At 39.8% G+C, this 24,408-nt stretch overlaps 1 long non-coding RNA gene across 2 annotated transcripts in view; it reads left to right on the forward strand.

The window, feature by feature from the left end:
* The window catches only part of LOC309631470, a 65,966-nt gene extending 42,748 nt beyond the window's left edge, over positions 1–23,218 (forward strand). The window contains exon 3 of one of the 2 annotated variants that reach the window (XR_014246284.1): positions 20,472–23,218. This is a non-coding gene — a long non-coding RNA (uncharacterized lncRNA). Of the gene's footprint in view, positions 1–11,074; positions 12,949–20,471 lie in introns of those variants that run through there. The other variant, XR_014246285.1, reaches the window with a different exon arrangement.
* The last annotated feature ends 1,190 nt before the right edge of the window (positions 23,219–24,408 follow it).

Consider the following 24,408-nt stretch of genomic DNA (forward strand, 5'->3'; position numbering starts at 1 on the left):
TACCAGGGGATAAGTGGGGAAGGGATAAATTGGGAGATTGGGACTGACATATACACACTACTATATATAAAATAGATAAGTATTGATAAGGACCTGCTTTATAGCACAGGGAACTCTACTCAATGGTCTGTACTGGCCTATACGGGAAAACAATCTTAAAAAAAAACCAAGTGTTTGGGGATTATATAATAAATATAAATGTGCGAGAGGAGAGAAGATGGCGGAAGAGTAAGACGCAGAGATCACCTTCCTTCCCACAGATACAGTAGAAATACATCTACACGTGGAACTGCTCCTACAGAACACCCACTGAATGATGGCAGAAAACGTCAGACCTCCCAAAAGGCAAGAAACTCCCCCCGTACTTGGATAGGGCAAAACAAAAAAGAAATAACAGAGACAAAAGAATAGGGACGGCACCTGCACCAGTGGGAGGGAGCTGTGAAGGAGGAAAGATTTCCACGCACTAGGAAGCCCCTTCACGGGTAGAGACTGCGGGTGACAGGGGGGAAGCTTCGGAGCCACGGAGGAGAGCGCAGCCACAGGGGTGTGGAGGGCAAAGCGGAGAGATTCCCACACTTCCCGCACGGAGGCTCGGCGCTGACCAGCACTCACCAGCCCGAGAGGCTTGTCTGCTCAGCCGCCGGGGCGGGCGGGGCTGGGAGCTGAGGCTTGGGCTTCGGTCGGATCGCAGGGAGAGGACTGGGGTTGGCGGCGTGAACACAGCCTGAAGGGGTTAGTGCACCACAGCTAGCCGGGAGGGAGTCCAGGAAAAAGTCTGCAGCTGCCGAAGAGGCAAGAGACTTTTTCTTCCCTGTTTCCTGGTGCGCAAGGAGAGGGGATTCAGAGCGCCGCCTAAACAAACTTCAGAGACGGGCGCGAGCCTCGGCTAACAGCGCGGATCCCACAGCAACAGGGGCGCAGAGGGAAAAACGGAGAGATTCCTGAACAGAGGCTCAGCGCTGAGCAGCACTCACCAGCCCGAGAGGCTTGTCTGCTCCCCCGCCGGGGCGGGCGGGGCTGGGAGCGGAGGCTCGGGCTTCAGTCGGATCGCAGGGAGAGGACTGGGGTTGGCGGCGTGAACACAGCCTGAAGGGGTTAGCGCACCACAGCTGGCTGGGAGGGAGTCCAGGAAAAAGTCTGCAGCTGCCGAAGAGGCAAGAGACTTTTTCTTGCCTCTCTGTTTCGCGGCGCGCAAGGAGAGGGGATTCAGAGCGCCGCCTAAACGAACTCCAGAGACTGGCACGAGCCGCGGCTATCAGCGCGGACCCCAGAGACGGGCGTGAGACGCTGGGGCTGCTGCTGCCGCCTCCAAAAAGCCTGTGTGCGAGCACAGGTCACTCTCCACACCGCCCCTCCTGGGAGTCCGTGCAGCCCGCCACTGCCAGCGTCCCGTGATCCAGGGACAACTTCCCCGGGAGAACGCACTGCGCACCTCAGGCTGGTGCAATGTCACGCCGGCCTCTGACACCGCAGGCTCACCCCGCCTCCTCCGTACCCCTCCCTCCCCACGGCCTGGGGGAGCCAGAGCCCCCGAAGCAGCTGCTCCTTTAACCCCGTCCTGTCTGGGCGGGGAACAGACGCCCTCAGGCGACCTACATGCAGAGGCGGGTCCAAATCCAAAGCTGATCCCCAGGAGCTGTGCGAACAGAGACGAGGAGGGGAAATCTCTCCCAGCAGCCTCAGAAGCAGCGGATTAAAACTCCACAAACAACTTGATGTGCCTGCATCTGTTGAATACCTGAATAGACAACGAATCATCCCAAATTCAGGAGGTGGACTTTGGGAGCAGGATATATTAATTTTTCCCCTTTTCCTTTTTTTCTGTGAGTGTATATGTATATGCTTCTGGGGGAGATTTTGTCTGTATAGCTTTGCTTTATAATAGCTTTATTTTACTTCACTATATTATAGCCTCTTTCTTTCTTTCTTTCTTTCTATTTTTTCTCCCTTTTACTCTGAGCCGTGTGGACGAAAGGCTCTTGGTGCTTCAGCCAGGCATCAGGGCCGTACCTCGGAGGTGGGAGAGCCAACTTCAGGACACTGGTCCACAAGAGACCTCCCAGCTCCACGTAATACCAAATGGCAAAAATCTCTCAGAGATCTCCATCTCAACATCAAGACCCAGCATCACTCAATGACCAGCAAGCTACAGTGCTGAACACCCTATGCCAAACAACTAGCAAGACAGGAACACAGCCCCATCCATTAGCAGAGAGGCTGCCTAAAATCATAATAAGGCCACAGACACCCCAAAATACACCACCAGACGTGGACGTGCCCACCAGAAAGACAAGATCCAGCCTCATCCACCAGAGCTCAGGCACTAGTTCCCTCCACCAGGAAGCCTACACAACCCACTGAACCAACCTTACCCACTGGGGACAGATACCAAAAACAACGGGAACTACGAACCTGCAACCTGTGATAAGGAGACCCCAAACACAGTAAGATAAGCAAAATGAGACGACAGAAAAACACACAGCAGATGAAGGAGCAGGGTCAAAACACACTAGACTTAACAAATGAAGAGGAAATAGGTAGTCTACCTGAAAAAGAATTCAGAATAATGATAGTAAGGATTATCCAAAATCTTGGAAATAGAATAGACAAAATGCAAGAAACATTTAACAAGGACGTAGAAGAACTAAAGAGGAACCAAGCAATGATGAAAAACACAATAAATGAAATTAAAAATACTCTAGATGGGATCAATAGCAGAATAACTGAGGCAGAAGAACGGATAAGTGACCTGGAAGATAAAATGGTGGAAATAACTACTGCAGAGCAGGATAAAGAAAAAAGAATGAAGAGAACTGAGGACAGTCTCAGAGACCTCTGGGACAACATTAAACGCACCAACATTCGAATTATAGGGGTCCCAGAAGAAGAAGAGAAAAAGAAAGGGACTGAGAAAATATTTGAAGAGATTATAGTTGAAAACTTCCCTAATATGGGAAAGGAAATAGTTAATCAAGTCCTGGAAGCACAGAGAGTCTCATACAGGATAAACCCAAGGAGAAACATGCCAAGACACATATTCATCAAACTGTCAAAAATTAAATATAAGGAAAACATATTAAAGGCAGCAAGGGAAAAAAAAAGAAATAACACACAAGGGAAGCCCCATAAGGTTAACATCTGATCTTTCAGCAGAAACTCTGCAAGCCAGAAGGGAGTGGCAGGATATACTTAAAGTGATGAAGGAGAAAAACCTACAACCAAGATTACCCTACCCAGCAAGGATCTCATTCAGATGTGATGGAGAAATTAAAACCTTTACAGACAAGCAAAAGCTGAGAGAGTTCAGCACCACCAAACCAGCTTTACAACAAATGCTAAAGGAACTTCTCTAGGCAAGAAACACAAGAGAAGGAAAACACCTACAATAACAAACCCAAAATATTTAAGAAAATGGGAATAGGAACATACATATTGATAATTACCTTAAATGTAAATGGATTAAATGCTCCCACCAAAAGACACAGACTGGCTGAATGGATACAAAAACAAGACCTGTATATATGCTTTCTACAAGAGACCCACTTCAGACCTAGAGACACATGCAGACTGAAAGTGAGGGGATGGAAAAAGATATTCCATGCAAATGGAAATCAAAAGAAAGCTGGAGTAGCAATTCTCATATCAGACAAAATAGACTTTAAAATAAAGACTATTACAAGAGACAAAGAAGGACACTATATAATGATCAAGGGATCGATCCAAGAGGAAGGTATAACAATTGTAAATATTTATGCACCCAAGATAGGAGCACCTCAATACATAAGGCAAATACTAACAGCCATAAAAGGGGAAATCGACAGCAACACAATCATAGTAGGGGACTTTAACACCCCACTTTCACCAATGGACAGATCATCCAAAATGAAAATAAATAAGGAAACACAAGCTTTAAATGATACATTAAACAAGATGGACTTAATTGATATTTATAGGACATTCCACCCAAAAACAACAGAATACACATTTTTCTCAAGTGCGCATGGAACATTCTCCAGGATAGATCATATCTTGGGTCACAAATCAAGCCTTGGTAAATTTAAGAAAATTGAAATCGTATCAAGTATCTTTTCCGACCACAACGCTATGAGACTAGATATCAATTACAGGAAAAGATCTGTAAAAAATACAAACACATGGAGGCTACACAATACACTACTTAATAATGAAGTGATCACTGAAGAAATCAAAGGGGAAATCAAAAAATACCTAGAAACAAATGACAATGGAGATACGACGACCCAAAACCTATGGGACGCAGCAAAAGCAGTGCTAAGAGGGAAGTTTATAGCAATACAAGCCTACCTCAAGAAACAGGAAACATCTCGAATAAACAACCTAACCTTGCACCTAAAGCAATTAGAGAAAGAAGAACAAAAAAACCCCAAAGCTAGCAGAAGGAAAGAAATCATAAAGATCAGGTCAGAAATAAATGAAAAAGAAATGAAGGAAATGATAGCAAAAATCAATAAAACTAAAAGCTGGTTCTTTGAGAAGATAAACAAAATTGATAAACCATTAGCCAGACTCATCAAGAGAAAAAGGGAGAAGACTCAAATCAATAGAATTAGAAATGAAAAAGGAGAAGTAACCACTGACACTGCAGAAATACAAAAGATCATGAGAGATTACTACAAGCAACTCTACGCCAATAAAATGGACAACCTGGAAGAAATGGACAGATTCTTAGAAATGCACAAACTGCCGAGACTGAACCAGGAAGAAATAGAAAATATGAACAGACCAATCACAAGCACTGAAATTGAAACTGTGATTAAAAACCTTCCAACAAACAAAAGCCCAGGACCAGATGGCTTCACAGGTGAATTCTATCAAACATTTAGAGAAGAGCTAACACCTATCCTTCTCAAACTCTTCCAAAATATTGCAGAGGGAGGAACACTCCCAAACTCATTCTACGAGGCCACCATCACCCTGATACCAAAACCAGACAAAGATGTCACAAAGAAAGAAAACTACAGGCCAATATCACTGATGAACATAGATGCAAAAATCCTCAACAAAATACTCGCAAACAGAATCCAACAGCACATTAAAAGGATCATACACCATGATCAAGTGGGGTTTATCCCAGGAATGCAAGGATTCTTCAATATATGCAAATCGATCAATGTGATACACCATATTAACAAATTGAAGGAGAAAAACCATATGATCATCTCAATAGATGCAGAGAAAGCTTTCGACAAAATTCAACACCCATTTATCATAAAAGCCCTGCAGAAAGTAGGCATAGAGGGAACTTTCCTCAACATAATAAAGGCCATATATGACAAACCCACAGCCAACATTGTCCTCAATGGTGAAAAACTGAAAGCATTTCCACTAAGATCAGGAACAAGACAAGGTTGCCCACTCTCACCACTATTATTCAACATAGTTTTGGAAGTGTTAGCCACAGCAATCAGAGAAGACAAAGAAATAAAAGGAATCCAAATCGGAAAAGAAGAAGTAAAGCTGTCACTGTTTGCAGATGACATGATACTATATATAGAGAATCCTAAAGATGCTACCAGAAAACTCCTAGAGCTAATCAATGAATTTGGTAAAGTAGCAGGATACAAAATTAATGCACAGAAATCTCTTGCATTTCTATACACTAATGACGAAAAATCTGAAAGTGAAATTAAGAAAACACTCCCATTTACCATTGCAACAAAAAGAATAAAATATCTAGGAATAAACCTACCTAAGGAGACAAAAGACCTGTATGCAGAAAATTATAAGACACTGATGAAAGAAATTAAAGATGATACAAATAGATGGAGAGATATACCATGTTCCTGGATTGGAAGAATCAACATTGTGAAAATGACTCTACTACCCAAAGCAATCTACAGATTCAATGCAATCCCTATCAAACTACCACTGGTATTTTTCACAGAACTAGAACAAAAAATTTCACAATTTGTATGGAAACACAAAAGACCCCGAATAGCCAAAGCAATCTTGAGAACGAAAAATGGAGCTGGGGGAATCAGGCTCCCTGACTTCAGACTATATTACAAAGCTACAGTAATCAAGACAGTTTGGTACTGGCACAAAAACAGAAATATAGATCAATGGAACAGGATAGAAAGCCCAGAGATAAACCCACGCACCTATGGTCACCTTATCTTTGATAAAGGAGGCAAGCATATACAGTGGAGAAAAGACAGCCTCTTCAATAAGTGGTGCTGGGAAAATTGGACAGATACATGTAAAAGTATGAAATTAGAACACTCCCTGACACCATGCACAAAAATAAACTCAAAATGGATTAAAGACCTAAGTGTAAGACCAGACACTATCAAACTCTTAGAGGAAAACATAGGCAGAACACTCTATGACATACATCACAGCAAGATTCTTTTTGACCCAGCTCCCAGAGAAATGGAAATAAGAACACAAATAAACAAATGGGACCTAATGAAACTTAAAAGCTTTTGCACAGCAAAGGAAACCATAAACAAGACCAAAAGACAACCCTCAGAATGGGAGAAAATATTTGCAAATGAAGCAACTGACAAAGGATTAATCTCCAAGATTTACAAGCAGCTCATGCAGCTCAATAACAAAAAAACGAACAACCCAATCCAAAAATGGGCAGAAGACCTAAATAGACATTTCTCCAAAGAAGATATACAGATGGCCTACAGACACATGAAAGAATGCTCAACATCATTAATCATTAGAGAAATGCAAATCAAAACTACAATGAGATATCATCTCACACCGGTCAGAATGGCCATCATCAAAAAATCTAGAAACAATAAATGCTGGAGAGGGTGTGGAGGAAAGGGAACTCTCTTGCACTGTTGGTGGGAATGTAAATTGATACAGCCACTATGGAGAACAGTATGGAGGTTCCTTAAAAAACTACAAATAGAACTACCATACGACCCAGCAATCCCACTACTGGGCATATACCCTGAGAAAACCATAGGTCAAAAAGAGTCATGTACCAAAATGTTCATTGCAGCTTTATTTACAATAGCCAGGACATGGAAGCAACCTAAATGTCCATCGACAGATGAATGGATAAAGAAGGTGTGGCACATATATACAATGGAATATTACTCAGCCATAAAAAGAAATGAAATGGAGGTATTTGTAATGAGGTGGATGGAGTTAGAGTCTGTCATACAGAGTGAAGTAAGTCAGAAAGAGAAAAACAAATACAGTATGCTAACACATATATACGGAATCTAAGGGAAAAAAAAAAGGCCATGAAGAACCTAGTGGCAAGACGGGAATAAAGACACAGACCTACTAGAGAATGGACTTGAGGAAATGGGGAGGGGGTGGGGTGAGATGTGACAGGGTGAGAGAGTGTCATGGACATATATACACTACCAAATGTAAAATAGATAGCTAGTGGGAAGCAGCCGCATAGCACAGGGAGATCAGCTCGGTGCTTTGTGACCACCTAGAGGGGTGGGATGGGGAGGGTGGGAGGGAGGGAGATGCAAGAGGGAAGAGAAATGGGAACATATTGTATATGTATAACTGATTCACTTTGTTATAAAGCAGAAGCTAACACACCATTGTAAGGCAATTATACTTCAGTAAAGATGTTTAAAAATATATATATATATATATAAATGTGCAACCCTTTAACATGAAAGGAAAAATCAATTAACTCTGTGGTCCCTGTTATGGTGTAAACATTTTGTACCTCTAATTTTAAAATTTTGAAACCCAGCTCCCATGTTGATGGTATTAGGAGGTGGGGCTTTTGTGAGGTGATTAGCTCATGAGGCCAGAGACCTCAAACATGGGATTAGTGACCTAATAAATGTAGCACACAGAAGATCTTATGCCCATTCCATGATTTCATTGCTGAGCGAGAAGACCCAAATTATGAACCAGAAATTGGTCCCTCACCAGACACTAAGTCAGCTGGCAACTTGTTTTTTTTTTTTAATTAATTAATTAATTAATTAATTAATTGTTTTGGCTGCGTTGGGTCTTGTTGCTGTGTGCGGGCTTCTCATTGGGTGTCTTCTCTTGTTGCGGAGCGCAGGCTCTAGGCGTGCGGGTTTCAGTAGTTGTGGCACAAGGCCTTAGTAGTTGTGGCCTGTGGGCTCTAGAGCACAGGCTCAGTATTTGTGGTGCACGGGCTTAGTTGTTCCATGGCATGTGGGATCTTCCCGGACCAGGGCTCGAACCTGTATCTGCTTTAATGGTAGGCAGATTCTTAACCACTGCGCCACCAGGGAAGCCCCTGGTAACTTGTTCTTGAACTTTTCAGCCTCAGCAATTATGAGAAAACAAAAATATTCTGTTGTTTATAAAATACCAAGTCTCTCGTATTTTGTTTTAGCAGTCAAAGAGCTGGCTGAGGAGAAATATCTGTGAGCTTGAAGACATATCAAGAGAAACCTTTAAATCTCAAAAGAAAAGAGAAAATGGGCAGGAAAGAAATCAACAGGACAGAGTAATCAATAATTGTGGAACAATGAAAAATGCTGTGACTTATATGTAATGGGTATAGCAGGAGGAGAATAAAGATAACAAAGAACAGAAAATATTTTTTAAAATGACTGAGAATCTCCCCAATGAATGTCTCACACTAAATCCACAACATTCAAACTTAGAAGAACATATGAATAGTAAAGAAGATTGACCAATATCTCTCAGGAACATCAATGCAAAAATCCTCAACAAAATATTAACAAATCGAATCCAACAATATTTTGAGAGAATTTTATATCATGAATGAGAGGGAATAATCCCAGGTATGCAAGGCTAGTTCAACTTCTAAAAGCAAATAATTATATCCATCATATCAACACCCTAAAGACAATCATTAGCATATCAATAGATTCAGAAGACCTTTGAAAAAATCTAACACCCATTCTTCATAAAAACTCTCAGTTAAAGAAATAGACTGGAGCTTTCTCAAGTTGATAACAAAGATTTACAGGAAACTTTTATCTTACATCATGATAAATGGTCAAAAACATGAAGCTTTACCACTAAGTTCAGGTAAAAGCAAGGATGTCCCCTTTCATGACTCCTTTTCCATATTTTACTCCAAGTCCTTGCTAATGCAATAAGGCACGAAAATAAATAAAACAAATACAGATTGGGTAGAAAAGAATGAAAGCAACCTAAATAAAATGTGGACCAATATACTTTATGGACACCTCTCCAAAGAAAATAGACACTATGCATATAAGTATACAGAAGAATAATCCAGATTACATGCTGCCATGAAAAAGCAAATTAAAAATACAATTACATACCACTATGTAACACTTAGAATGGCTAAAATGTGAACAATGACAAGAACAAATTCTGTAGGAGATGTGGAACAATAGGAAATGTCATTTGATATTGGTGGAAATGAAAAATAATACAGCTGTTTGGTAGTGTGATTGACACTTGCTATAATATTGAACGTTCCCTTACTGTACAATCCAGCAAGTGTTCTCATGGATATTTACTGAAAGTAGTTTAAAACATACTTCCAGAGGAAAACCTGCATATGGATATCTATAGCACCTAATTCAATATTGCCAAAATGTGAATGAAACTAAGGTGTCCTCCAATAGGTGAATGAGATGATATAGTATTAATATATTCTGGGAATGGGATAATATTGAGCACTAAAAAGTAAGCTATCAAGCCATAAAAATATATGGGAATTCTTTTTTTCTTTTGAAATATAGGTGATTTTCCTTATTTTTTAATTTAAATTTTATTGGAGTATAGTTGATTTACAATGTTGTGTTCATTTCAGCTGCACAGCAAGTGATTCAGTTACACATATGCATATATTCATTATTTTTCAGATTCTTTTCTGATAAAGGTATTCCCAGAATATTGAGTAGAGTTACCTGTGCTATACAGTAGGTCCTTGTTGCTTATCTATGTTATATATCGTAGTATTCGTACGTTTACCCCAAGTTCCTGATTTATCCCTACCCCCCCCCACCTTTCCCCTTTGGTAACCATAAGTTTGTTTTCCAAGTCTGTGAGTCTGCCTCTGTTTTGTAAGTTAGTTCATTTGTATCAATTTTTAGGTTCCACCTAGAAGTGATATCATACAATATTTGTCTTACTCTGTCTGACTTACTTCACTTAGTACAATCATCTCTAGGTCCATCCATGTTACTGCAATTGGCATTATTTTTTTCTATTTTATGGCTGAGTCATATTCCATTATACATATGTACCCCATATTCTTTACCTATATTCATATGTTGATGGACATTTTGGTTGCTTCCATTTCTTCGCTATTTTAAATAGTGTTGCAGTGAACATTGAGGAAGATGTGTCTTTTCGATTTATGATTTCCTCCAGATATGCACACAGGGGTGAACTTGCTGGATCATCTGGTAACTCTATTTTATTTTATTTCATTTCATTTCATTTCAATTTCATTTTTTTCGGAGTATAGTTGATTTACAATGTTGTGTTACTTTCTTCTGAACAGCAGAGTGAATCAGTTATACATATATCCAATCCTTTTTGGATTCCTTTCCCATACAGGTCATTACAAAGTATTGAGTAGAGTTCCCTGTGCTATACAGTAGGCCCTTATTTGTTATCTCTTTTATATATAGTGGTGTGTATATCTCAATCCCAATTTCCAATTTATCCCTCCTGCCTCCCCTTACTCTGGTAACCTCCATTCTGTGCTCCATAGTGGCTCTTACCAATTGGCATTGCCACCAGTAGTGTAGTATTGGTGGTGCAGTGGTTAAGAATCTGCCTGCCAGTGCAGGGGACACAGGTTCAAGCCCTGGCCCGGGAAGATCCCACACGCCGCAGAGCAACTAAGCCCGTGCGCCACAACTACTCAGTCTGCGCTCTAGAGTCCACGAGGCACAACTACTGAGCTCACGTGCCACTACTACTGAAGCCTGTGTGCCTAGAGCCTGTGCTCCACAACAAGAGAAGCCACTGCAAAGAGAAGGCTGCGTACCACAATGATGAGTAGCCCCTGCTTGCTGCAACTAGAGAAAAGCCACGCACAGCAATGAAGACCCAACGCAGATTAAAAAACAATAATAATACGTAGTAGGTTTTCTTTTTTCCACAGCCCCTGAAGCATTTCTTGTTTGCAGACATTGTGATGATGGCTATTCTGAGTGGTTCCAGGTGATACTTCTTTGTACATCTGATTTGCATTTGTCTAACATAAAGCAATGGTGAGCACCTTCATGTGCTTTTTTTTTTCTTAAACAGTGTGAGTAAAATTTATCCCTTGAAAAAGGATTATTGAAAGGTTGCCTTGTTTTGAAGTCTATTTCGATTACCTACCCCAAGACATTTTATGAGGGCTGTTGTCATTTACAGCTCACCAGGCACTGTGAATATGAAGTGCCTATAAGGTCCAGTTTGAGTTGTTGTTATGGGAAACAGAAGGCGGCAGGATTTCTACTGTCCCTCTCTGGTTACTGACACCACCTTAGATGTAGGGAAAGTCCTGTTCTTGGGTTTTAAATTAGAGTGCAATGTGCCTGACCAAACATGTAAGGGCTTCTGTCCCATTCCTTCTTCCCCCTTACCCTTCATCCCCCGAACAAGTATAAACCCCTGCAAAATCACCTGTTGAGGATGTTGTCTTGTAGAGTGGGATGACCCTAACAAAGGAGTCGCGAGGTAGGAACCCAAACACCAGGATATGTTGAGACCAGGTGATTTTCCAAATGTCATCCAGCCCAGAGAGTCCACCATCTTTTGGGTGTCAGAGGGTTGGTTTAGTAGTATGAGGGCACATTTAGATCTGGAGATTGTGATCCCATGCAGAGGGGACCAGATACTACATGTTCAAGGGGGCGAATTAGCTGGCATATCCTCCCGAGGTCCTCAGGCCCACAAGAGTCCAGCCTTGGGACCAAATTGGGTCTGTGTCCAGGGATGTGACACTAGCACGTTCACTGCGACTAAACGAATTTAGTGATCATTTTTCTTTTCTGTAATTTAATTTTAAATTCATAATGGAGTATAGTTGATTTACCATGTTGTGTTCGTTTTTGATATACACCAACATGATTCATTTATACAGAGATGACTATATATTCTTTTTAGAATTATTTTCCCATTGAGGTTACTAAAGGGTGTTGAGAAGAGTTCCAAGTGCTCTACAGCAGGTCCATGTTGATTACAAGTTTTCTCTCTGTAAATATGTATATACTAACTCCAACCTCATGATTTATGCCTCCAACACACCTTTCCAGTTTGGTAACCATAAGTTTGTGTTCTAAGTCTGGGACTCTGTTTCTGTGTTGTAAGATAGTACCTTTCTATCAATTTTTAGATTCCACCGATAAGTAATATCATATGATATTTTTCATTGTCTGATTTATGACACTTAGTATGAATGTATGTAGGTCCTTCTGAGTGGCTGCAAATGGCCTTATTTCATTCATTTCATGGCTGAGTAATATTCCATTGTCCATATGCACCATAATTTCTTTATCCAGTTTTCCTTCCAAGGACTTTTAGGTAGCTTCCAAGTAGAGGCTCTTGTAAACAGGGCTGCATAAAGGTTGGAGTGCCTGGGTCCTGTCAATTTGGTCCTGTTGAGTGTGCTGCCTTCCCAAAGTGGGGAGACTCTAAGGAAAGGAGCTGGAGGGGGAACCCGAATACCAGGAGAAGTGGAGATGAGGTGACTTTTCCAAACTCTTCCCGAACAGACGGTGTACCATCCTATGGATGTCCCATTCATGTTTCAGCTGTAGGAAGGGTCCCCTGCACCTGGAGATATGGGACCCATGGAATGGGAACCAGGCACTATTACTCTAAAAGGGCTGCATTTTGTGTCCCAACCTCACCAAGCCTCTCAGCCCCACGAGTGTAGAGCCTTAGGTCCCATCCAGCTGTGTGTCTAGATGTAGTCAATCCAGGTTGCGTCACAGCCCTTGAACAAATTTTGTAAGAATTTCTCTCTCTCTCACTGTCTTTTTTTTTTTTTTTTTTTTGGTTCTTGTTATATAATTTTATAATGGGGTATACCCGACTTTCAATACTGTGTTTCTTCCTGCTCTACATCTATCCACTTGATTCACTTAAAGAGAGATATCAATAAATTCTTTTACAGATTCTTACCAGTCTTATATATCCTTTTCCATTGACAACAGTGTGCTGAGTCCAGCTCTTTGAGCTATACAGTAGGTCCTGTCTATTACCTCTTTTGTTTACGGAACAGTATCTATGCTATTTTCAACCTCCTGGTTTATGCATCACCCCAACCCACCTTTCTCCTTTAGCAGCCATAAGGGTGTTTTCTAAATGTGTGACTCTGTTTCTATTTTGTAATTTAGTTCATTTGTAGCCATTTTGATATACCATCTATAAGTGATACCTTATGATAAGTGTCTTTTTATGTCTGATTATGTCACTTAGAATGATCGTAACTAAGTCTCCACGAGTTGCTGCAACTGGACCTATTTCAATGATTTAATGGCTGAGTAATATTCCATTGTACATAAGTACCACAACTTCTTTATCCATTTTTCTCTTTCCTGGGATATTTAAGGGGTACCCGAGTCGAGGTTCTTGTAGACAGAGCAGCCCTAAACTTTGGGGTGCCTGTATCTTGTCGATTTTTGGTTTTCCCAAGATATACGCCCATGAGTGGAAGTGCCGTATGCTCTGTAGCTCTGTTTTTTAGATGTTTTAGGAAACACCATACACTTCTCCAGAGTGGCCGTTGGCAATTTACATCCCGCCCATCAGCGTAACAAGGCTCTCGTTTCTCCATGGCCCGTCTTGCATTTCTGGTTTTTACACTTTTTCAGGATGGCCCTTTTGACCTATGCGAAGTGAGACTTCTTTGTAGTGCTGATTTGCATTGCCCGCTTGTTTGGTTGGCCAAGAAAGGCGTATGCATTCTTCCTGAATATATTCAGGAAAAACGCATACGCCTTTCTTGGCCAACTGCATCATTGGGGAACTTCTTCCGCTTTTCATGTGCTTTAAAGGCGAGTCCAATTTACGTCTTGAAAACTGTTTCCTGCAATTCTGCCTTGCTTTCAAATCCTTTTCATTTCCTTACCTCAATATATTTTTGGACGACAGTTATCATTTATAACCCTGCAGGTGTGTGAACTGCAGTGCCCCTGAGCTCCATTTTTCAACTCGGTTTCTTGGGAGCTGGCCGCAAAACCGCAGGATTGCTTCAGGCCCTATTCTGGTTCTGGGGGGCAGGCTGAGCCTTTAGTTAATTCTTCTTCCTGATTGGAAATTAGAGTGACATGTGCCTGTCCAAACACCTAGAGCTAGTCTCTCATTAGTTCCGCCACTTCCCCTTCATCCTCCGGACAAATTGCAAACTGTATGAAACAGGAGGTTAAAGACGCTGATTCTCCAAGTGGGGAGATTGTTAGTAAAGCAGCTGGAATGGCAAACCCGAGCACCAGGAGATGAAAAATGAGGTGTGTTTCAGACACCTTTCCTGATCACACGGTGTACCATCCTCTGGGTTTCCCATGCATGTTTTAGCTGTAGGAAGATTCCCTTGAACCTGGAGATTTGGGACCGATGGAATAGGTACCACGCAGTGTTACTTTAAAGGGTCTGCATTAGCTCACCCAACCTCATCAATCTTCTCAGCCCCAGGAGTGTCCAACCTTATGTCTCATCCAGCTGTGGGTCTAGATGTGGTCAATCCAGGTTGCATCACAGCCCCTGCACGAATTTTGTAAGAATTTCTTTCTCTTTCACTGTCTTTATTTTTTTATAATATATTTTTATAATGGGGTTTAGCTGATTTTCACTGCTGTGTTTATGCTGCTTTACACCGCTTGATTCACTTACAGAGAGATATCAATACATAGGTTTTAAGATTCTTACTACTGAGATATATTCTTCTGAGGTAAATAGAGTGTGTTGAGTCCAGTTCATTGAGCAATGAGTAGGTCTTGTGTATTACATATTTGGTTTATGGAATGATATCTGTGCTAATTACAAACTCTTGTTTTATGCATCACCCCACCTCACCTTTCCCCTTATGCAGCCATAATTGTGTTTTCTAAATGTTTGACTCTGTTCTGTATTATAATTCAGTTCATGTGTAGGGATTTTTCAAAACCGCCTATAAGTGATATCTTTTGACAAGTTTCTTTTTCTCTCTGACTTATTTTACTTAGAATCATCGTACCTAAATCCACTCATTATGCTGCTACTAGCTTTATGACATTGATTTCATGGCTGAGTGATATTCCATTGTACATAAGTACCACAACTTCTTTTTCCATTTTTCTCTTTCCTGGGATATTTAAGGTGTACCGAAGTCAAGGTTCTTGTAAACAGAGCAGCCCTAAACTTTGGGGTGCCTGTGTCCTGTCGATTTTTGGTTTTCCCAAGATATACGCCCATGAGTGGAAGTGCCATATGCTCTGTAGCTCTGTTTTTTAGATGTTTTAGGAAACACCATACACTTCTCCAAAGTGGCCGTTGGCAATTTACATTCCGCCCATCAGCGTAACAAGGCTCCCGTTTGTCCATGGCCTGTCCTGCATTTCTGGTTTTACCACGTTTTCAGGATGGCCCTCTTGACCAATGCGAAGTGAGACTTCTTTGTAGTGCTGATTTGCATTGCCCACTTTTTTGGTTGGCCAAAACGGGTGTATGCGTTTTTTTCTGAATATATTAAGGAAAAAACGTATACGCCCTTTTTGGCCAACTGCATCATTGTCGACGTTTTGCCACTTTTCATATGCTTTAAAGGCCAGTCCAATCTACCTCTTGAAAACTGTTTCCTGCACCTCTGTCTTGCTTTCATATCCTCTTCGTTCCTTACCTCAATATATTTTTGGACGAGAGTTATTTATAACCCTGCAGGTTTGTGAATTGCAGTGCCCCTGAGCTCCATTTTTCAACTCAGTTTTTTGGGAGCTGGCCGCAAAACCACAGGGTTGCTTCAGGCCCTATTCTCGTTCCCAGGGGCATGCTGAGCCTGTGGTTATTCTTCTTCCTGATAGGAAAATAGAGTGACCTGTGCCTGTCCCAACACCTAGAGCTAGTCTGTCATTGGTTCCCCCTCTTCCCGTTCATCCTCCAGACTAATTGCACACTGTATGAAACAGGAGCTTATAGGTGCTGATTCTCCAAGTGGGGAGACTGTTAGTGAAGTGGCTGGAATGGCGAACCCGAGCACCAGCAGTTGAAAAATGAGGTGCGTTTTAGAAACCTTTCCCGATCACACAGTGTACCATCCTCTGGATTTCCCATGCACGTTTTAGCTGTAGGAAGATTCCCTTGAACCTGGAGATTTGGGACCCATGGAATGGGTACCACGCAGTATTACTTTAAAGGGTCTGCATTTGCTCACCCAACCTCACCAATCCTGTCAGCCCCAAGAGTGTGCAGCCTTATGTCTCATCCAGCTGTGGGTCTAGATGTGGTCAATCCAGGTTGCATCACAGCCCCTGAACGAATTTTGTAAGAATTTCTCTCTCTTTCACTGTCTTTGTTTTTTTTTTTGTAATTTATTTTTATAATGGGATTTAGCTGATTTTCACTGCTGTGTTTATGCCGCTTTACACCCACTTGATTCACTTACAGAGAGATATCAATAAATACTTTTTAAGATTCTTACTACTCAGATATATTCTTTGTGGTGAATAGAGTGTGTTGACTCCAGTTCATTGATCAATGAGTAGGTCTTGTCTATTGCATATTTGGTTTATAGAACAGTGTCTGTGCTAATTTCAAACTCTTGTTTTATGCATCACGCCAACTCTCCTTTCCCCTTAAGCAGCCATAGGTGTGTTTTCTAAATGTGTGACTGTGTTCTGTTTTGTAATTCAGTTCACGTGTAGCGATTTTTACATTCCCTCTATAAGTGATATCTTATGATAAGTGTGCTTTTCTGTGTGACTTATTTCACTTAGAATCATTGTACCTAAATCCACTCATTATGCTGCTACTAGCTTTATGACATTGATTTCATGGCTGAGTGATATTCCATTGTACATAAGTACCACAACTTCTTTATCCATTTTTCTCTTTCCTGGGATATTTAAGGTGTACCGAAGTCTAGGTTTTTGTAAACAGAGTGACCCTAAACTTTGGGGTGCCTGTGTCCTGTCGATTTATGGTTTTCCCAAGATATACGCCCATGAGTGGAAGTGCCATGTGCTCTGTAGCTCTGTTTTTTAGATGTTTTAGGGAACACCATACACTTCTCCAGAGTGGCCGTTGCCAATTTACATCCCGCCCATCAGCGTAACAAGGCTCCAGTTTGTCCATGGCCTGTCCTGCATTTCTGGTTTTTCCACTTTTTCAGGATGGCCCTTCTGACCAATGTGAAGTGAGACTTCTTTGTAGTGCTGATTTGCATTGCCAGCTTTTTTGGTTGGCCAAAGAGGGCGTATGCGTTTTTTCCTGAATATATTCAGGAAAAAAGAGATATCAATATAACATATTGAAATATACATATATTAACACATTATTAATCACATATTATTATTATATAATAATATAATATGATACCATTAATATGATATTAATAATATAATATTAATATATTATGATATTAATATAATAATATAATATTATTATATTATATTATTATCATATATTATTAATCATAAAACAGATATATATTAATATATTTTAAATCATATATTAATGTATGCAAATAAATTATTTGACTGTGGACTCAAATTCCTTATAATGTTTAGTGGTTACATAATATCTCATTCAAAAGATATGCTGAAATTTATTTAATCAGTCCCACAATGTTGAACTTCTTTTTGGTAGTCAGTTTTTACTAATATAAATAATGTTTAATAGATAATGTTTTACCTAAAGATGGACCCACATACCAGATTAATCCTCTAGGAAAAAATTCCCCAATCTTAAGATTACTAGGTCAAAGGATATGTATATTTTTAAGGCAATACAAAGTGCCAAACTGTCTGCAAGAAAAATTATATCCATTTACACACCCCAGCGAACTCTAGATTTTATCTTCTACTCTCTATATCAATTTCCAAAACCACTTCCTAGCTGAACTGTTGCACCCAGGACTGGAAGGAGGTTGGTGTCCTATCAGTGTGATGACTGTGTGATTCATCAGTCTGTAAGGAGAGACAGATCTGAAACCAACCAGGGAGGAGGAATGCAGTGGATATGTGCTTTTTGATTCCCAGCCTCCAGTAACCCTGTTTCTGCTAATAGCTGCCTAGGGATCCACCTGAGGGCTTTTTTCTTTACACCAAATATGTGGTGTCTTTGCCAACTGGATATCCACATAAAAAGAATGAAGCTCAATCCATTCCTCACTCCAAACACAAAAAAATACTCAAAATGGATCATAGACCTTCTTGTAAGAGCCACACTAGAAAAACTCTTTGAGGAAAAGAAAGTAAATCTTCATGACCTTGGGTTAGGCAATGCCTTCTTAAGTATGACACCAAAAGCATAGGGGACAGAAAGAAAAATAGGTAAATGGGACTTCATCAGAATTAAAAGTTTTTGTGTTTCAAAGGACACCACCAAGAAAGTGGAAAAGCAACCCACACAATGGAGAAAATATCTGCAAATTATATGTTATCTGATAAGGGACTTGTATATAGAGTATACAAAGAATTCTTATAACTCAATAATAAAAAGACCAGAAAAAAAAAACCACTTTAAAATGAGCAAGAACGTTAATAGTCATTTTTTCCCCAAAAACATATACAAATGGCCAATAAGCACATGAACAGATATTTGTATATCAGGAAAATGCAAATCAAAACCACAGTGAGATACCCACGCCCACTAGGATGACGATGATCAAAAGAGGGATGATAACAAGTGATGGTGAGGATGTGGAGGAACCGGAACCCCAGCACATTGCTGCTGACAATGTAAATATTGCAGCCACTTTGGAAAATAGTCTGGCATTTACCATTCGACCTAGCAATTCCATTCCTAGGTATACACCAAAGAGAAATGAAAACATAGGTCCATACAAAAACTTGCACATGAATATTTATAGCAGCTTTATCACAACAGCTAAAGAGTGGAAACAACTCAAATGTCCATCTCTTGCTGAACAGATAAACAAAATGTGGCATACTCATACAATGGAATACAATTTGGCAATAAAAAGAAATAAAGCACTGATACACAATACAACATGGATGACCCTGAAAACATATGCTGAGTGAAAGAAGCCAGTTACAAAAGACCACATAGTATGTGATTTCATTTCTATCAAATGTCCAGAGTAGGCAAATGTGTAGAGACAGAAAACAGATTAGTAATTGCCTAGCACTAGTGGGAGGAGAAGAGTGATGGGGAGTGATTGCTAGTGTGTATGGGGCTTCCCTGGGGTGATTAAAGTGTTCTAAACTTAGATTATGGTGACAGTTGCATAACTTTATGAATATACTAAATACAATTGAATTGTACACTTTAAATGAGTAAATGGTATGTGAATTATATCTTTTTCCTTTTGAATTTTTGAATTTTATTTATTTTTTATACAGCAGGTTCTTATTAGTTACCTATTTTATACATATTAGTGTATAAACGTCAATCCCAATCTCCCAATTCATCCCACAACCACGACCGCCCCCCCCCCCCGGTTCTTTCCCACCTTGGTGTCCATATGTTTGTTCTCTACATCTGTGTCTCTATTTCTGCCCTGCAAACCGGTTCATTTGTACCATTTTTCTAGGTTCCACAGATATGCATTAGTATATAATATTTGTTTTTCTCTTTCTGACTTACCTCACTCTGTATGACAGTCTCTAGATCCATCCACGTCCCTACAAATGACCCAATTTCATTCCTTTTTTATGGCTGAGTAATATTCCATTGTATATATGTACTACATCTTTATCCATTCATCTGTCGATGGGCATTTAGGTTGCTTTCACGACCGGGTTATCGTAAATAGTGCTGCAATGCACATTGGAGTGCATGTGTGTTTTTGAATTACGGTTTTCTCTGGGTATATACCCAGTAGTAGGATTACTGGGTCATATGGTAATTCTATTTTTAGTTTTTTAAGGAACCTCCATACTGTTCTGCATAGTGGCTGTATCAATTTACATTCCCACCAACAGTGCAAGAGGGTTCCCTTTCCTCCAAACCCTCTCCAGCATTTGTTGTTTGTAGATTTTCTGATGATGCCCATTCTAACTGGTGTGAGGTGATACCTCATTGTAGTTTTGATTTGCATTTCTCTAATAATTAGTGATCTTGAGCAGTTTTTCATGTGCTTCTTGGCCATCTGTATGTCTTCTTTGGAGAAATGTCTATTTAGGTCTTCTGCCCATTTTTGGATTGGCTTGTTTTTCTAATATTGAGCTGCATGAGCTGTTTATATATTTTGGAGATTAATCCTTTCTCTGTTGATTTGTTGGCAAATATTTTCTCCCATTCTGAGGCTTGTCTTTTTGTCTTGTTTGTAGTTTTCTTTGCTTTGCAAAAGCTTTTAAGTTTCATTAGGTCCCATTTGTTTATTTTTGTTTTTATTTCCATTACTCAAGGAGGTGAATCAAAAAAGATCTTGCGGGCTTCCCTGGTGGCACAGTGGTTGAGAATCTGCCTGCCAATTCAGGGCACACGTGTTCGAGCCCTGGTCTGGGAAGATCCCACATGCCGTGGAGCAACTAGGCTCGTGAGCCACAACTACTGAGCCTGCGCGTCAGGAACCTGTGCTCCACAACAAGAGAGGCTGCGATAGTGAGAGGCCCATGCACCGTGATGAAGACTGGCCCCCACTTGCCGCATCTAGAGAAAGCCCTCGCACAGAAACGAAGACCCAACACAGCCAAAATTAATTAATTAATTAATTAATTAATTTTTAAAAAAAGATCTTGCTGTGATTTATGTCAAAGAGTGTTCTTCCTATGTTTTCCTCTAAGTGTTTTATAGTGTCTGGTGTTACATTTAGGTCTCTAATCCATTTTGAGTTTATTTTTGTATATGGTGTTAGGGAGTGTTCTACTTTCATTCTTTTACATGTAGCTGTCCAGTTTACCCAGCACCACTTATTGAAGTGACTGTCTTTTCTCCATTGTATATCCTTGCCTCCTTTGTCATAGATTAGTTGACCATAGGTGTGTGGGTTTATCTCTGGGCTTTCTATCCTGTTCCATTCATCTGTATTTCTGTTCTTGTGCCAGTACCCTATTGTTTTGATTACTGTTGGTTTGTAGTATAGTCTGAAGACAGGGAGTCTGATTCCTCCAGCTCCGTTTTTTTCCCTCAAGACTTCTTTGGCTATTCGGAGTCTTTTGTGTCTCCGCACAAATTTTAAGATTTTTGTTCTACTTCTGTAAAAAATGCCACTGGTAATTTGATAGGGATTGCATTGAATCTGTAGATTGCTTTGGGTAGTATAGTCATTTTCACAATATTGATTCTTCCAATCCAAGAACATGGTATATTTCTCCATCTGTTTGTGGCATCTTTGATTTCTTTCATTAGTGTCTTAAAGTTTTCTGAGTACAGGTCTTTTACCTCCTTAGGTAGGTTTATTCCTAGGTATTTTATTCTTTTTGTTGCAATGGTGAATGGGATTGTTTCCTTAATTTCTCTTTCTGATCTTTCGTTTTTAGTGTATAGGAATGCAAGAGATTTCTGTGCATTAATTTTGTATCCTGCAAATTTACCAAATTCATTGATTAGCTCTAGTAGTTTTCTGGTGGTATCTTTAGGATTTTCTATGTATAGTATCATCATCTGCAAACAGTGACAGTTTTACTTCTTCTTTTCCATTCTTTTTCTTCTCTGATTGCCGTGGCTAGGATTTCCAAAACTATGTTGAATAAGAGTGGCAAGAGTGGACATCCTTGTCTTGTTCCTGATCTTAGAGGAAGTGGTTTCAGTTTTTCACCATTGAGAATGATGTTTGCTGTGGGTTTGTCATATATGGCCTTTATTATGTTGATGTAGGTTCCCTCTATGCCCACTTTCTGGAGAGTTTTTATCATAAATGGGTGTTGAATTTTGTCAAAAGCCTTTTCAGCATCTACTGAGATGATCATATTGTTTTTATTCTTCAGTTTGTTAATATGGTGAATCACATTGATTGATTTGTGTATATTGAAGGATCCTTGCATCCCTGGGATAAATCCCACCTGAGCATGGTGTACGATCCTTTTAATCTGTTGTTGGATTCTGTTTGCTAGTATTTTGTTGAGGATTTTTGCATCTATATTCATCAGTGATATTGGTCTGTAATTTTCTTTTTTTGTAGTATCTTTGTCTGGCTTTGGTTTCAGGGTGATGGTGACCTCACAGAATGAGTTTGGGAGTGTTCTTTCCTCTGCAGTTTTTTGGAAGAGCTTGAGAAGGGTGGGTGTTAGGTCTTCTCTAAATGTTTGATAGAATTCACCTGTGAAGCCATCTGGTCCTAGACTTTTGGAAGATTTTTAATCACAGAATCAATTTCATTACTTGTGATTGGTCTGTTCATATTTTCTATTTCTTCCTGGTTCAGTCTTGGAAGGTTATACCTTTCTAAGAATTTGTCCATTTCTTCCAGGTTGTCCATTTTATTGGCATAGAGTTGCTTGTAGTAGTCTCTTAGGATGCTTTGTAGTTCAGCAGTGTTCGTTGTTACTTCTCCTTTTGCATTTCTAATTTTATTGATTTGAGTCCTCTCCCTCTTTTTCTTGATAAGTCTAGCTAACGGTTTATCAATTTTGTTTATCTTCTCAAAGAACCAACTTTTAGTTTTATTGATCTTTGCTATTGTTTTCTTTGTTTCTATTTCATTCATTTCTGCTCTGATGTTTATGATTTCTTTCCTTCTGCTAACTTTGGGTTTTGTTGGTTCTTTCTCTAGTTCCTTTGGGTTTAAGGTTAGATTGTTTATTTGAGATTTTTCTTGTTTCTTGAGGTAGGCTTGTATAGCTATAAACTTCCCTCTTAGAACTGCTTTTGCTGCATCCCATAGGTTTTGGATTGTCGTGTTTTCATTGTAATTTGTCTCTAGGTATTTTTTGATGTCATCTTTCATTTCCTCAGATATCTCTTGGTTATTTAGTAACGTATTGTTTAGCCTCCAAGTGTTTGTGTTTTTTAAATTGATTGTAATTGATTTCTAATCTCATAGCGTCATGGTTGGAAAAGATGCTTGATATGATTTCAAATTTCTTAAATTTACCGAGGCTTGATTTGTGACCCAAGATGTGATCTATCCTGGAGAATTTTCCATGTGCACTTGAGAAGAAAGTGTAATCTGCTGTTTTTGGATGGAATGTCCTATAAATATCAATGAAATCTATCTAGTCTATTGTGTCATTTAAAGCTTCTGTTTCCTTATTATTTTCTGTCTGGATGATCTGTCCATTGGTGTAAGTGAGGTGTTAAAGTCCACCACTATTACTGTGCTACTGTTGATTTCCTCTTTTATAGCTGTTAGCATTTGCCTTATGTACTGAGGTGCTCCTATGTTGGGTGCATATATATTTATAATTGTTATATCTTCTTCTTGAATTGATCCCTTGATCATTATGTAGTGTCCTTCCTTGTCTCTTGTAACATTCTTTATTTCAAAGTCTATTTTATCTGATATGAGTATTGCTAATCCAGCTTTCTTTTGATTTCCATTTGCATAGAATATCTTTTTCCATCCCCTCACTTTCAGTCTGCATGTGTCCCTAGGTCTGACGTGGGTCTCTTGTAGACAGCATATACTTATGGGTCTTGTTTTTGTATCCATTCAGCAAGTCTGTGTCTTTTGGTTGGAGCAGTTAATCCATTCATGTTTAAGGTAATTATCGATATGTATGTTCCTATTACCATTTTCTTAATTGTTATGTTTTTGTTTTTGTCGGTCCTTTTCGTCTCTTGGGTCTCCCACTTAGAGAAGTTCCTTTAACATTCGTTGTAGAGCTGGTTTGGTGGTGCTGAATTCTCTTAGCTTTTGCTTGTCTGTAAAGCTTTTGATTTCTCTGTCAAATCTGAATGAGATCCTTGCCAGGTAGTGTAACCTTGGTTGTAGGTTCTTCCTTTTCATCACTTTAAATATGTCGTGCCACTCACTTCTGGCTTGTAGAGTTCCTGCTGAGAAATCAGCTGTTAACCTTATGGGAGTTTCCCTGTATGTTATTTGTCATTTTTCCCTTGTTTCTTTCAATAATTTTTGTCTTTCATTTTTGTCAGTTTGATTACTTTGTGTCTTGGTGTGTTTCTGCTTGGGTTTATCATGCCTGGGACTCTCTGCATTTCCTGGACTTGGGTGGCTATTTCCTTTCCCATGTTAGGGAAGTTTTCGACTATAATCTCTTCAAATATTTTCTCTGGTCCATTCTCTCTCTCTTCTCCTTCTGCAACCCCTATAATGAGAATGTTGTTGCGTTTAATGTTGTGCCAGAGGTCTCTTAGGCTGTCTTCATTTCTTTTCATTCTTTTTTCTTTATTCTGTTCTGCAGCAGTGAATTCCACCATTCTGTCTTCCAGGTCACTTATCCG

The sequence above is a fragment of the Balaenoptera borealis genome (genome assembly GCF_965194805.1).
Source record: "Balaenoptera borealis genome assembly, chromosome: 6".
Lineage (NCBI taxonomy): Eukaryota > Metazoa > Chordata > Mammalia > Artiodactyla > Balaenopteridae > Balaenoptera > Balaenoptera borealis.